The sequence below is a fragment of the Elephantulus edwardii genome, unplaced genomic scaffold, assembly GCF_000299155.1.
Source record: "Elephantulus edwardii isolate Elephantulus edwardi_28Jun2011 unplaced genomic scaffold, EleEdw1.0 scaffold00017, whole genome shotgun sequence".
In the NCBI taxonomy this organism is placed as follows: Eukaryota; Metazoa; Chordata; class Mammalia; order Macroscelidea; family Macroscelididae; genus Elephantulus; species Elephantulus edwardii.
In genome coordinates, this window is record NW_006399767.1 from 21768098 (window position 1) to 21782671 (window position 14574).

The following is a 14574-nucleotide window of genomic DNA, read 5'->3' on the forward strand; positions in this document are numbered from 1 at the left end:
AGCTCTGATTAGGACAGGATCACGATACAAAGTCCTGAGTGGAGTGAGAGAAAAAGGAGACCAAAACCAAGTTAACAGTTATTAAAATAATCAGACTTACTGGTCTGACAGACAAGAGTGAACGCCCTTCAGACTTAGAACTTATCTCCAGCTATCATCTGACAGCCAAACAGTAGGCTGACCTGGAAAATAAAGAGCTATGAGGAGAATATTCAGCTATTTGAGACCAACAAGGCAGCATTTGCCCAAAAGTAAAACACAAAAGCAGGAAGGGACAGGAAAACTGGGTGAATTAAAATGAGGAACCCAAGCTAGAAATGAGGAGAGTGCTGACACATTGAGAAGAGTCTAACAAATGTCATGAATGATCAATGTATAAATTGTTGAATGGGAAAGTAATTTGTTTTCTAAATTTTTACCTAAACCACAATACTGCTGTTGTTATCTGCAATCAAGTTAGAACCAGCTCACAGCTGACCCTCCAGTGGGTTTCCAGAAGCTGTAAATGGCATGGAGGGAGATGGCCCTTCCTCCTCAGGAGCAGCAGTGGATTCACACCACTAGCCTTTGGGTTGACCACACAGTGCCTTACACTAGCCCACCAGAGTTCCCTAAAACAAAGTAAAACCTTCCCACAAGAGAAGAAGAAAGAAAGGTAAAGAAACTCTTTGGCCACACCTCTCAGAAAATGCTATTGCAGGCAGGGACTTTCCTGTCAGGACGAGGAGGGGTCCAAGCGGGTGCTAGCAGGCAGAGTGTGGCTTGCTGAGTGGAAGAAGCAGTCCCAGGAGTTAGTGGGTGGGCTGCTGTGGTAAAGGGTGGTAAGTGGCCTGGACAGACCCAGCTTAGCCAGAGCTGCTGGCCTTTTCGAGAGGCCTTAATTAGTTTCTCCTCACCCGGAGCTGAGTGAGTTGACAGCTGTGCAGCTGTGGCAATGAGATACTTCCTGACCTCCACACCGCCCTGCTGCCATGTGAGGCGCAGAGGAGGGAGCGCAGGCAGCACGTGAAAGCGGGACCTCCGTTTACACAGACTCGGATTTCTCCCCCACTGTACGTGTGTCTCTTTCTCCAGCTGCTGGCCTGCGTGCGTCCAGGAGGCTCAGCATCTGGCTCTTGCATGCTAATTTTGTCCCTTCCCTCTGATCCAGGCCGGCTCTCAGGTGACTCGTGGTGACAGCAGCCTCTGCGGTCTGTGGAGGTTCAGATTTCTTCATCACCTGTTTTGGCACGCTTCTGATTTCCTGCGGCATTTCATCCCTCTCCTCTGGGAAGTGTATGTCTGCTGCTGGCATCTGCCTCTCATCTTCCTTTGTGAGCTGCACCACAGTGAATTCATTTCATTTTTTAGCTGCATTTACAACTTCTGTCAATAAATTTCCCTAATGCTTCCTTCTTAAAGAAGCCATTCCCCACCCCCCTCCTTTAACCTCCTGCTCCTTGTGTATTTGGCATCCTCCCTATCATTTATTTCCCCTTCTTAGGATACGTGCCTTTCATTTCCCACCAGTGTGTCTGCCGTCCTGTCTCCCTCCGCTCCTGCTCTGTAGTCTCCCCTGTACAAGGCGTGATTGTGATCCTCGCACGCCTCCTTTCTCTCCTTTACCCTTGGACTCTCTGCACCCTCTCTACCTACTCCTGGGTAGCTTTTCTTTTTTCTCCTGCCTGTCACTAGAGGGCAGGCCTATGTCAGTTTGTCTCTCAGCACGTCTAACTTCCCATCTTGCACTCCTGTAGTTGCTTTCCTTCAATTGATTCTACACACACACACACACACACACACACGCACCCCCCTGGATAGAATCGTGCAGTGTCTCTGTTGCTTCCTTAAGTCACGCGAAGGTGGGTGGCCTATTTTGCAAACCCGTTAGTCCTGCATTGTCACTCAGCTGCTGGTTAGCTCTGCTGAGCCGTGCAGGAGGCAGACATAGCTCCTCTTCCGATTTCTCCCTTGTCCGAAGAGTTAAGCACTGGGTTCTGTCAACAATTCCGCAAATGCCAGCCTGTTTATTCTCTGGTGGGTCTTAGGTTTAAATTCTAGTGCCCACTGCTGAGCCATTGGCACTCTGATAAGGGCTCACACAGATCTCTTGTCATTTGTTATTTATTATCATTCGTTATTTATTTATTCTAGGTGCTTCCTAGCCCTTTGTTGCTTTGCTAGGATCATTAATGAACGTTAAGTACACACCTGCATCCTTAAAGCAATGGGAAAAGTGACACACCACGTCCTCATTACCACTGAGTCAGAGCCGCCTCATAGCTGACTGTCCATTGGGGTTCTGGGGCTGTAATTCAAATGGAAAGAGATTGCCACTCTTCTCCCAATAGAGCTGCTGATGGATTCACACTGCCAGAGTTGCTCAGCCTTTGGGATAGTAGCACAGCTCCCTACAGACCCCACCACCAGAGCGCTAATGGAATTAGGCTGGTTCTAAATGAGGTTGTATCTGTGGACCCATGCGAGCAGCTGTCCACTACCATTGAGTCGATGCCAGCTCATGGCATCCCACCATCAGGTTTCCAACATTGGAAACCTTTATGAGGCTACTGCCACTCTCTCTCCTGTGAGCAGCTGGTACATTTGAACCACAGACCTTTTGGTTAGCAGTGCAACATGTAACAACACACTGCCAAAATTTCCATCGAAATCAGCTACTGGTATTGAAAACAAATTCAAGTTTCACTTGTTTCTTTTTGTAGTTTTTATGAAAACCTAGAACTGAGAGAAAATTCTGGGGTAATTTTTCAGTAGAGAAATTAAGCAACCCCCAAGGGTTAAAAAGAGCTGGGGAAATGAACTCTTTGCAGCACAGAAAGACAGGGTTCCTGCTTATGAGAACCTGCATTAGGACTTTAGCCGCGTCAGTATCACAAACTGAAGGTGGTGTTCACAGTCTGTAGACAACTCTCAGGTTGCATTTCCCTTATTGAGTTTATATATTTGAGGAGAGAGACCGTGTCTTATTCCCTGCATATCCCCTGCACCTAATTTGGAGTGCAGCTATTCATAAGCATAGAGTGCCTGTTGGCTGAATAAATTGTTCAGTGTGTTCATCCTTCTGCCTCTCTCCCAGTAAATCATTAAAATGGAGGAATAAAAGAAACATTTAGTGAAACAACTTTTCTTTTCTTTTTTTTTTTTTAAACTACTTTATAACTTTTCATAATCAAGAGACTAGGACATTTGAGGCAAAGTTTCTTTCCTTCTGTTGAAGTTTCTTAAATCATAAAACAGAGTTTTAGAAAAATAAAGTATACCGAATATGTCAGCATCTTCATAGCTTAAAACCAATTGCCATTGATTCTAACTCATAGGGACCTCCTGTGTATCAGAGTAAAACTGGGCTTCACTAGGGTTTTCAGAACTGATTTTTAGGATGTAGAGTGCCAGGCCTTTCTTTTGAGGCACTTTGGGTAAAGTCAAACCTCCATGTTTTCAGTTAGCAGCCAAGGGCTCAACTGTTTGTACTGCCTAGAGATTCCTGGTTTACCCAAAGCAAACATACTGCTCTTGAGTCAGTTCTGTCTAATAGCAGCCCTCTACCAGGCTTGCAGCGTTCGCACCTGAGGGAACGGACAGTGTTTCAGCTTTCTCCTGCGGGGTAGCTGCTACCTTCACACCACTGACCTTCCAGGCAGCAGCCTATCACTGAATGCATTACACTTCGAGGGCTCCTTTCTCCTAGCCTAGGGCCCTTATGTTAAAAATTAAAATAGGAGCAATTATGTTGTTGTTGTTGTTAGGTGCTATCAGGTCAAGTATGACTCTTAGTGACTTTATGAACGACCGACCCGAGCACGACGGTCCTCTCCTTTGTCATCCTCATAGTCTCTTACACAGTCGAGCCCATTGCCACAGTCACTGCATGAGCCTACCTGGTCGTGAGTCTTCCTCTCTTTTGCTGCCCCTTCACCTTTCCAAGCACGAAGTCCCTCTCCAAGGACTAACCTCCCCCAGCAGCGTGCACCAAGTATGTGGGATGAAGTTTTATCATCTTTGCTTCCAAGGAGCACTCTGGCTGCACCCTCTCCAAGATGTACCTGTTTGTTCTTTTGGCCGTCCATGGCGTCTTCAGCTCTCTTCACCAACAGTTCAGAAGCATCAATCTTTCTTCTATTATCCTTAGTCATTGTTCAGCTCTCAGAAGCCTAGCAAGTGACTGAAAAGACTGTGGCATGAAGCAGGCACACCTTATTGTAACATTTACATATTTACTATAGAAATTTGTTTTCATCATCTTAATGGCAGCTTGTATTTACTGAGCACCTACTCTGTTCCTATTCTACATCACTATTCTAAGCTCTTGTGCCATTTTATCCTCCCTTGTGAACTACACTTACCCTCATTCTAAAGATGAGGAAATTCAGTACCAAGTGCTGGGAAAATGTGGAATGGTGTACATATGTCATCCAGCCCAGTGAGAGTGTAAATGGTTACAATCCCTCTGGAGAACAACTGGTATAACTAATGAAATTGAATGCATGCACAACCACCCTATAAGTAAGAGGGTGCAAGCATGGGAACATTCACAGTGGCTTTGTTCAAAATAGGCCCAAACAGGAAACCACCCTGTGGTCCGTCCACCAGAGAAGAGATGAAGGCAGCCAGGCTGCCCTGCCTCCCAGTAAAGCCTCAACCCTGCGCCCGTTCCTGCCCTGCTCCAGTGATCTGCATCAGAAGTTGATGAGCAGATGGTTCCTGTGGGCACGCTTCATGCACCAGCCGGTGCTAGATGCTAGGAGAGAAACCAAGGCATGCCCCGTCCCTTCAGGGGATTGCCACTTTACTGCCCAATGGAAATCAACTGACGTGAAAAGCGATTTAACTCCATGTGACATTTCAAATCGCCACGCCAGGTCAGTGGTGGAGACAAATGTAGTGGAGCGAGAAGTGAAGCAGAAGTGGCAGCAGAAGTGAATGGTGTGAGGCCAGCCCTGAGGAGAAGGTAGAGCTTTGCTCACCTAAAAGAAATGAATCAAGCGATTCCAGCCTCTTGGGAACAGGTGGAGATGAGTGAGAGGATGTGGTGGAGAGTTGAGGCAGGGACTGTGGATCTCCGAGTGGGGAGCAGTAGTCAGCCTGTGACTTGCCTCAGGAGGGTCTGCCCAAGTCTGCACCAGCAGGGCCGAAAGTCTGCAAGCGGCTGCTTGAGCTGCCCTCCAGGACCACTCAGCTCAGAGCCTGGAGTGAGGCAGAATTTATTTACAGGCTCTGACAGGCCAGTGAGTGGCTGCAGGCTTCCAGTTTCATCCTTGTTCCCATAGTAACATGTGGCTCTGGTGGGGGAAGGAAAAACTCAGGAAAACAGACTCTGTGAAAAAGAAAGAAATTCTCATTCCTGTTGGTGATAATTAGTTCTCAGCCTTATTCCCCCAGTTCTGTTCATACCCTCCCTGGTTCCCTGTGGACCCCCTGAAGAATCTCACCGAAGCCCAGAAGTCATGCCTGAAAGCATGGATGTGCTGGCTCCCAACGGCCGGAATTCCCAGTTGGTCAGCAGACTTCCCCACATCCCAATGGCAGCACCTCAAAGGAACACCAAGGTCTTAGAAAGACAAGGTCTGAGTAGAGAGACAGCCCCAGGGAGAGAAGACCTGGCCCTCCCCAGGTTTCACATCCCAGTGATGGGGAAGGGATAGACACAAAGGTGGACACAAGTAAAACTGACCTGAGGACAGCCCATCTTCACTGACTCTACCTCTGCACCCCTCCATCAGGGTCCTGAGACTGCACAGTTTTATGGGAGAAAACTATCCATCTTCCTCGCAGAGAGGAGCTGGTGGATTCAAACTGCTGAGCTTTCATTTAGCAGCCTAACACATTTCACATGTGTCATCAGGGCTTCTTACGTCAGAACAGGAGTAGCTAGACAGACCCAAGTTTCAGATTGCACCAGGGACTCCTGTGAAGTATTGGCCAGGCAGAGGTGACATTAGAGAGGTGGGACTGGAAGCTATGCCAGACAGCAGGTAAGCACAGGAAGGCTGGGCGTGTGAGGACAGTTAGACCATCCAGGATTTTGTCCTCTTAGACCTTACCTAGCAGGAAGCATTTGCCTGAGCCCTCCTTGACCCTGGACTCCTGGGAACAGTGGCCATATTACCTGATCTTGTGTCCCAGGCATCCAGCTCTGTGCCTCACACACAGAGGCCCCTCGACAAGTGGTAGCTGCATGGGCAGTGATGGGGTGAGAAGGGTTGCTGACTGGGCGAGGCAGCCAGACGACAGTGGGCAGGCTTCCTGTGTGCACAGTGAAGTCAGACCAGGGCCAGACACTGTGGTGCAGATTCCTGCGGCAAGCACACAGGGAGCCCCTCCTGACAGTCTAGAATTAGAGAACAAGGTAGAACTGAAGATTGCACCAGGGATATAAGTCCCGTGTCCTTCGAGAATGGTACTGGAGGTTTCAGAACGTCTAGAAGCGTTTAGTTGCAAGAAAATCTGTACCAGGGAAGTAAAGGGAAAGTGATCCAAGCAACAATGTGGGCTGAAGAATTCACGTGCAGGAGGAAAATGTGCAACAATGAATGAATGGAAATCCAGCTTTTCTCTAAACTTTCATTAAAATCACAATTAAAACATATATGTTTGTTTTTTTAAAAAAAGGATTACACTTGCAAACAGTGATGAAGAGCCATACTGAGAAGGAAGCATATGGAGGGTCCGAAGTGATGCTGAGAAACAGTGCACATGATAGGCAGGGGAGATAGGCCGGGCCAGAAGAAAGAGTTGGAGAAAAGGAAGGGCCTCGTTGGGCATGAACCAGGAACCCCCAAGGCTGACAGGCAGGAGACCTCAGCACTCTGACCGGTGACCCCAGCAAATCACTTACCATCCCTGGTTCTCAGGATCCTTGTTTTGAGGGGCAGGCAACTATTTAATTTGTAGTGCAATTATAAATGAAGACCTTTTTATAAGCAGCTTTATGTTTAAACACCTATTATTAAAGATTTTTTTGGAAGAAGCGAGACAAAGTGACAGCACATTAAGCACAAATCATTGTTTCAAACACTCCACAATCCTTACACCTGCTCTACTGGAGCAACAGTAATTCCACAGCAAACAGCCGGCCTGGGAGAAAGTGCCCACGGACGCCGAGCAGGCGAGTGCCCACGAGCCATTAAGCAGTGAGGTGATTGGAAACATCCCATTTGTGAGCATCATCTCAAACGGTGCCCACTGCCGAGCCAGGCAGTCACAGGCAGCCGGAGCTCTTCAAGACAAAACACACACCTTGAGCCTGAAGTAAAGAGCCAAGATTGTCTGGGGTGAGATAAAGTCAAGAAATTCCTAGGGCAAGCTGGGTGCCCCTCAGTGGGCAGCAGGGGCAGAGTGAGGCTCAACCAGGCAGGCAGTCCTGGTGGCTGCAGCAAAGGGAGACCCAGGAAAGCCACATCTACCTCTGGGGGAGTCACACATCCATAAACCTGGAGACTGGACATTTTCCTTTTTCTATTTCTTATTCTAAAAGTAAACAACTAATGAAAAGATAACACTGGAGGAAGGGGGCTTTGGCGACATATTCTGTAGGGAGTGATGCTGCTAATCCAAAGTTCGAGTCCAACAGAGGCTCCTGGGCACAAAGGGAAGCAATCTCTTCTTCCCATGTGATTTACAGCCACAGAAAACCCAACGGACGGTCTGCTGTGAGTCGATTCTGACTTGACAGCAATGCATGAAACCACTATGGGACCAATTTAATTAAGCAAGTTATTATCTCCCCAGAACCCTACATTGTGCAAACATAATAACCAGCACACAGGAATTCCAGAGTTGATTGACGTGGGACATATTGGAACAACTCTTTTTCCAGAACTTTCCAAGCAGCAGACTTCCAGTTATTTGTACATTCACTGGCTATGTAGATAGTGTAGTGTTGTTGTTATTAAGTGTTGTTGAGTTGTAGATGACTTATAGCAACCCTGTGAACGAAAGACCTGAACACTAGAAGATGTTTTCTTTGAGACTGGGAAGTTTAAAACCATTTCCATTTATAATTGTTGTCCCCAAGAAACTTATTTCCATCCCTGCTCACAATAAATACCTTTGTAAAGATGTTGGTATATCCGTCACTCTTTTTTTATTATTAATGATTTTTTAATGTAACATTTATATTTTTGCAGCATATTCTTTCCAATTAATTTTCCCCCATTATTGCATATTTTCCTCCCTTCCCACCTCTCCCCCCAGTTCATTTTTCTCTTTGAAAAGGAAAAAAAAATTCTTTCATTGTGATATAATCCCCTCCCAAGTCCATGGTCCACTTTACTATGCATTTCTTTTTCTGTAATCTTGTCATGAAAATAATACCTAATCCCATTTTCCTTTTAAACCATTCTCTCCCTATCTGTTTCAATACAGTATACATTATTTAGCCCCTCTTTTCTTAGGATTCCTCCAACCCCAATGTCAGACCTGCTTTACTACAGTGGCACTATGCAGTATTTGTCCTTTTGTGACTGAGATATTTCAATCAGTATAATATCCTCCAGGGTCACCCATTTTGTATAATATTTCATGAGTTCTTTGTTTTTCAATACAGCATAGTATTCCATTGTGTGAATATACCACAGCTTCTCTATTCATTCACTTGTTGATGGGCACTTGGGTTGTTTCCAGCTCTTTGCTACTGTGAACAAAGCAGCAATAAACATGGGTGTACACATATCTGTTTGTGTGGCAGGCAGTTCTGATTTTTTGAGGGTATATTCCAAGTAGTGGATTTGCTGGGTCAGATGGTATTTCTATATCCAACTTTTTGAGAAGGTGCCATACTGCCTTCCATAGTGGTTGCACCATTTTACACTTCCACGAACAGTGAATAAGGGTTCTAGTTCCTCTACAACCTCACTAGCATTTGCTTTTTGCTGTTCTGTTGAATTTTGCTATTCTTACTTGGGTGAGATGATATTTCATAGTTGTTTTATCTGTCACTCTTCAATAATGTGGGGTTGTGGTGGCCTTGTCTATAGAAACTTGTGTCTGGTGGTTTGATTCCACCTGCTGCTCTGTGGGAGAAAGATGAGCAGTCTCCTCCAATGTGATTTATGGTGTTGGAAACGCAGCTATGAGTTCATTCCAAGTCAAAAGCAGTGGGTTTTTAATCACCTCTAAAACAGTAAGCAATTGGCATATTTTAAATAACAGATACGGCTATAGATGTGCTCATTAGTCTGGGCCAGAAAATTTGGATGGCAACTACTTGGCCAATACTGGAAGTGATCCATATTTTTTCCCCATTCTCAATAAAGGTGATCCAACAGAATATGGAAATTATCAAACAATATCATTAATATCACATGCAAGCAAAATATTACTGAAGATCATCTAAAACCAACTAGAACAAGACATTGACAGAGAACTGCCAGAAATTCAAGTGGGATTTAGAAGAGTCTGGAGCATCAAGGATATAATTTATGATGTCAGATGGATCCTGACTGAAAGCAGAGAGTACCAGAAGAATGTTCACTTGTACTTTATTGACTGCAAAGTCATTTAACTGTGTGGCTCATAGCAAATTATGGCTAACCTTGAAAAGAATGGGAATTCTCAAACAGTTATGCTCATGCAAAACCTATACCAAGAAGCTGTGTGTGATCAAAGGAACATTAACTACATGGTTTAAAATCAGAGAAGGTGTGTGTCTGGATTATATCTTCTCCCCATATCTATTCAATCTGTTTGCTGAGCAAATAATTAGAGAAGTTTGACTCAATGAAGAAGATTGTGGCATCAAGACTGGGGGAAGGCTCATCAACAACCTGTGTTATGCAGATGACACAACCTTGCTTGCTGAAAGTGAAGAGGACTTGAAATGCTTGCTGCAGAAGGCCACACTACAGCCTTCAGAGGATGACTGAGATGGTACGGGCCATGTGCTGTGTGTCAGCTATCAAGGAGCTGTCAACATTGACAATAAACACTACCTCTTCATCCAGAAACTGGGGGCGGGAGAGATACATTGTGGAATGAAATAGCTGAAGGACAAAGGCAACTTCTTGACTGTGAACCAAATCCTACTGCTGCTGCTGAGTATCTGCAGAGGCCTTGAAACCATTCATGGCCAGAGTTATGCCCACAGAGACCTGAAGCCAAGCAGTATCTTGCTTGGAGATGAGGGGCGGCCCATTTTAATGAACTTAGGTTGCATGGATCAATCATGCATTCATGCGGAGGGTGTCCAACAGGCCCTGGTTCTACAGGACTGCGTGGCCCAGCAACATACCATCTCTTACTGGACCCAGGAACTCCTCTCTGTGTAGAGTTACTGTGTCATCATTGATCTGACTGATGTCTGGTCCCTAGGGTATATGTAATATAACATGGTGTTCCAAACAGGTGACAGTGTGGTCCTTCCTGTGTGGAAACATCTCAGCGTCCTATAAAGCTCCAAGTCTTCTCCAACATCGTGGCAGCTGCTGACTTCTATGATGACTGTAGATCCCCAGCAGCGTCCTCACTTTCCTGCCCTCATTAGTCAGGTGGAGGCTATGCAGACCCTACGCTCAGAGCACTGCATTCCCCACATCTCAAGAAACCAGTGACCTTTGTGCCTTGGAAAAAGGTTCCCATGCTTTACCCAGATCTCCATCTGAGGCTGTTCTTTCATTGTTGGGGATAGGAAGAACAGGTACATTCATCTCTCCCCTGCATCTGCACTTCTCTTCTTCCTTGCAAGAGCAACAACAGCTGGGCAAGGTGCCTGTTTGAATTAGGTGCATAAGGGGAGGGGGAAGGGAAGTTGATAGAACATGGTTCATGGCTTTGAACTCTTATCATGGTCTGCCTCCAAACTTGGGAGCCGGAGAATATGTATACAGAAGAATAAACAGAAAGCTGGCTGAAAAAAAGAGTGCCGCTATGAATATGGATTACATCTTAACATCAAGAAGACAAAAATCTTTATCATGGAACTGATAGGCAACATCTTGAGAGAAAAATTGAAATTGTCCACAACTTGATCTTTCTTGGATCCACAATCAAAACCCTTAGTACCAGCAGTCAGGAGAAGTATTGCCCTGGGAAAGTCTGCAGTCAGAGAGCTCTCCAAATTACTGGGAGCAGTGATGTCAGTTTGAGGACTGATGTGCTCCTACTGCAGGCTGTGGTCTTTTCAGTCATTTGCTATGTATCTGAGAGCTGGACAGTGACTAAGGATGACAGAAGAAAATTTGATGCCTTTGAGCTGTGGTGTTGGAGATGAGTACTGAATATCCCATGAACTGCCAAAAGAACAAACAGATATATCTTGGAGAAGGTACAGGCAGAGTGCTACTTGGAGGCTAAGATGGCAAAGCTTCTTTTCACATACTTTGGGCATGTTGCTAGGAGAGGCTATTCCTTGGAGAAAGACATCATGGTTGGAATGGTGAAGGAACACCAAAGGAGAGGACAACCCTTAACCAGATGGTGTGGACACAGTGTCTGCTGAAAGGGGCTTGAATATGTGAGAAACTATGAGGATGGCATAAGATAGGACAGGATTCAGAGCTGTGGTCCGTAGGGTTGTTATGAGTCCTTCTTGATGGCACCAGACAACAATAACACAGTAAGAAGCCCTGATGAATGTGGTCCATGAGAGTTGAGCTGTCAGCCCAATAGACTTTTCCTCTCTGCCGCTTTGAATCCACCAGCTCGATAGCAGTGATGGAATAAAACAAAAATTAGGATTTTTATCAGGAAAGGGGTTGTATTTAGTTCAATGTTTTTCTGCATTAATTGATATGATCATACTGCTCTTTTTCCTTTTTAAAAGTATTGTTGTTGTTGTAGACATCGAGTCAGACCCGACCCATAGCTGGCCCTCCAGTGAGTTTCCAGAGGCAGTGACTCACACTGGAGTTGATTGCCCATCTTTCTTCCCACAAAGCAGCTGATAGATTCAAACTGTGTACCTTTGGGTTGGCAGCATGATTCCTTACTACTAATGTGGAGGACTGTATTTCTTGGTTTTCTAATGGTGAACCATGTTTGCATTTGTGGTATGATATGACTCATAACTGGTCATGGTTTTGATGATGGTGATGATGATGGTGATGGTGTGGCATTCTCCTGGCTAGAACTCTGTGGAGGATGTTTGTGTCTGTATTCATGAGGAATATTGATGTGTCCTTTTTCAGTAATATGTTTTCCTACCTTCAGTATGAAGGTTATACTTGCTTTGTAGGATGAGTTTCAGAAATATTTCACCTTTCACACAGGTTCTAGAATACGTTAAGTAAAATTGTTGTCCGCTGTTCTCAGGATATTCGTTAGAATTCTCCAGTGAAATAGTCTGAGCCGGGACTTTTTTGTATGTAGTTTTTAAGTGACCTTTTCATTTTCTTTGGTTGGTAATCTTTATAAATTTTTCCTTAGTCTGTGTTCGTTTAGGTAGGCAGCATATAGAAATTTGCCCTTTTCTTCTGGATTTTCAGTGTCTCAGAGTATGTACTTCATCACTCGTCCACCCACTCATTTCCATCAAGAAGAAATTGACTTAACACTGATCCTCTAGTGAGTTTCTGAGGGTGTAAATGGTGTTGGAGGATATTGTCCATCTTTCTCCCAAGGAGCACCTGGTGGATTCAGCTGTCAGAAAGGTATGCCCTGTGGGTTAGCAGTGCAGTTCCCTGTGGCCTGAGCCACGAATGTGCTCCTCTCAAATTCTGTCACCCTTTTAATTTCATTTGGTTCTGTTTTAAAACATCACACCTTTCCTTTCTTATTTGTTTTAGTCTCATCTTCTTCCTCTTTCCCTTTGTTAATTTGGCCAGTTGTTTATTGAATTTTATCAGTCCTCTTAAAGACCCAACTTAGAGTCTTGTTAATTCTATTGTCTTTCATTCAGTTCTCCTTTAAAGCGTACTATGCCTTTTCATCTAGTGACTGTGGCCTTTTCTTGGTTCTTTTTATTAGTTGAAGTTGTAGTGTTAAAATAGTGGTTTTACTTTTTTCCTTTTTGACACAGGTACTTTATTGCTAAAAGTGCCTTCTGAGCATTGATTTTGCTGTATCCCAAAGATTATGGGAATGATAGTGGTTTTGATCCTTATTTTAAAGGTATGGAAATGATGTATCTCTGGCATCAGTAGATGGACTTCTAACGTCAGCCCATGACCTGAACATGGGAACGATGTAAATCCTCATCAGTTTAAGTTTAGTGTATAGAGCACACTTGAGTGTGTGTGTGTGTGTGTGTGTGAGAGAGAGAGAGAGAGAGAGAGAGAGAGAGAGAGAGATACGCCTTTACCAGACACTGGAAAAGAAAAGCAGGAAGTCTTTTGAATAATGTAACTTAGAAGCCATGTCGCTGTGTCTGACTATGTGCAGAGACCAGTGGATATCTATTTTATAAAGATATGTCACCTTGTAAATGTAAGTTGAAAGCTTGGGTGAGAAATGCTGTTTGTATTGGTTGACGTGAAAGCAGTGTGCAGAAATTCCTCCAGAGAAACCAGGAAAGCAAGGTAAAGTCATTGATCAGCATTTATGAAATTTTTCTAATTTTTGCAACAGTTAACAGTGGGTTCTTAGACTAACTTGGGGAAATTAGCAGAAAGTTCAGCTTTTAAAGTCCTCTTTGTTCTGTTGAGCAAATAGCGCTTAGCGGTCCCTGTAAGAGGCCAGCTGGCTAATTAGCTGACCACCATGAAAGGGCAAGTATTTGTGTACATCCTTCCCAGGACTCAGGAAGAAAAGAATACCCCAGGCTACCCCAAACATGTCGAGAATTACGAGTCCCCAGGAAGAAAGACAAAGTGATAATACGCAGCAGGTACAAAGAGGACACCTGGATTGTGAACAAGACTGTGTCGGGTTCACACACACGACTACGTTCCAAATTAGCCAGCTCCTCTCAGGGGAAAGATCCAGCGGCCGTTGAAGATGGTTCAGTGAAGGTGCCCCTTTGTGAACAGTGGCAATCAAACAGGCTAATGGGATACATGATTGCTGAAAAGGGGACAGGAAAATGATGCGTCGACTGTGGTAATGGTTTTGCATAAATCAGTAGTGCATCCTGCCCTGTACGCCTCATTCACTTTTGGTCACATCCTTTTCCAAGGGGTATTGCAGTCTTGGAAAGGTTCAGAGAAAGAAACTGAATCACACAAGCATCTGGGCGAAGAGGATTTGGCTGTTTCCCCAGAGGGAGGCTCCGAGGTGCATGATAGGAAGGATGTAGCTGAAGAGCTTGGGGTGTGGGGGGGTGGGTGGCACGCCTCAGATGGCACGCACACCCATGATAAGGACAGCTTGTCCAGGCAGAGGGCTGAGCAACATTTTCCAGTCGCCGTGTGGAAATAGCTGAGGCATCGCAGCCAATCTTCCCTTGTACATCACTCCACAGAATGAGAAGCCCCTCCTGGCCCAACTATGTGGTCACAACAAAGAGGCGAGCTTCCCCAAGTCAGGTTTACTTCTCACGAGTGCTCCTGAAACAGTCAGGACTGCCCACAGGCCCCTCTCTGGACTATATGTGCAGGTGCCTCACCACCAGGGAAGGAACCCTCACCTTGGAAGTGTACCGGCATGGCAGATATTAGGTGTCTGCACTCATCCCAAAACTGAGCTAGGTGTTAGCTTTGCATT

At 45.1% G+C, this 14574-nt stretch overlaps 1 protein-coding gene and 1 pseudogene across 2 annotated transcripts in view; both read left to right on the top strand.

Annotated features, from left to right (window-relative positions):
• Positions 1–14574, top strand: part of BTBD9 (BTB (POZ) domain containing 9) — a 553349-nt gene that overhangs the window by 525788 nt on the left and 12987 nt on the right. The gene's annotated exons all lie outside the window — the stretch shown is intronic.
• Positions 9972–10547, top strand: LOC102872760 (annotated as a pseudogene).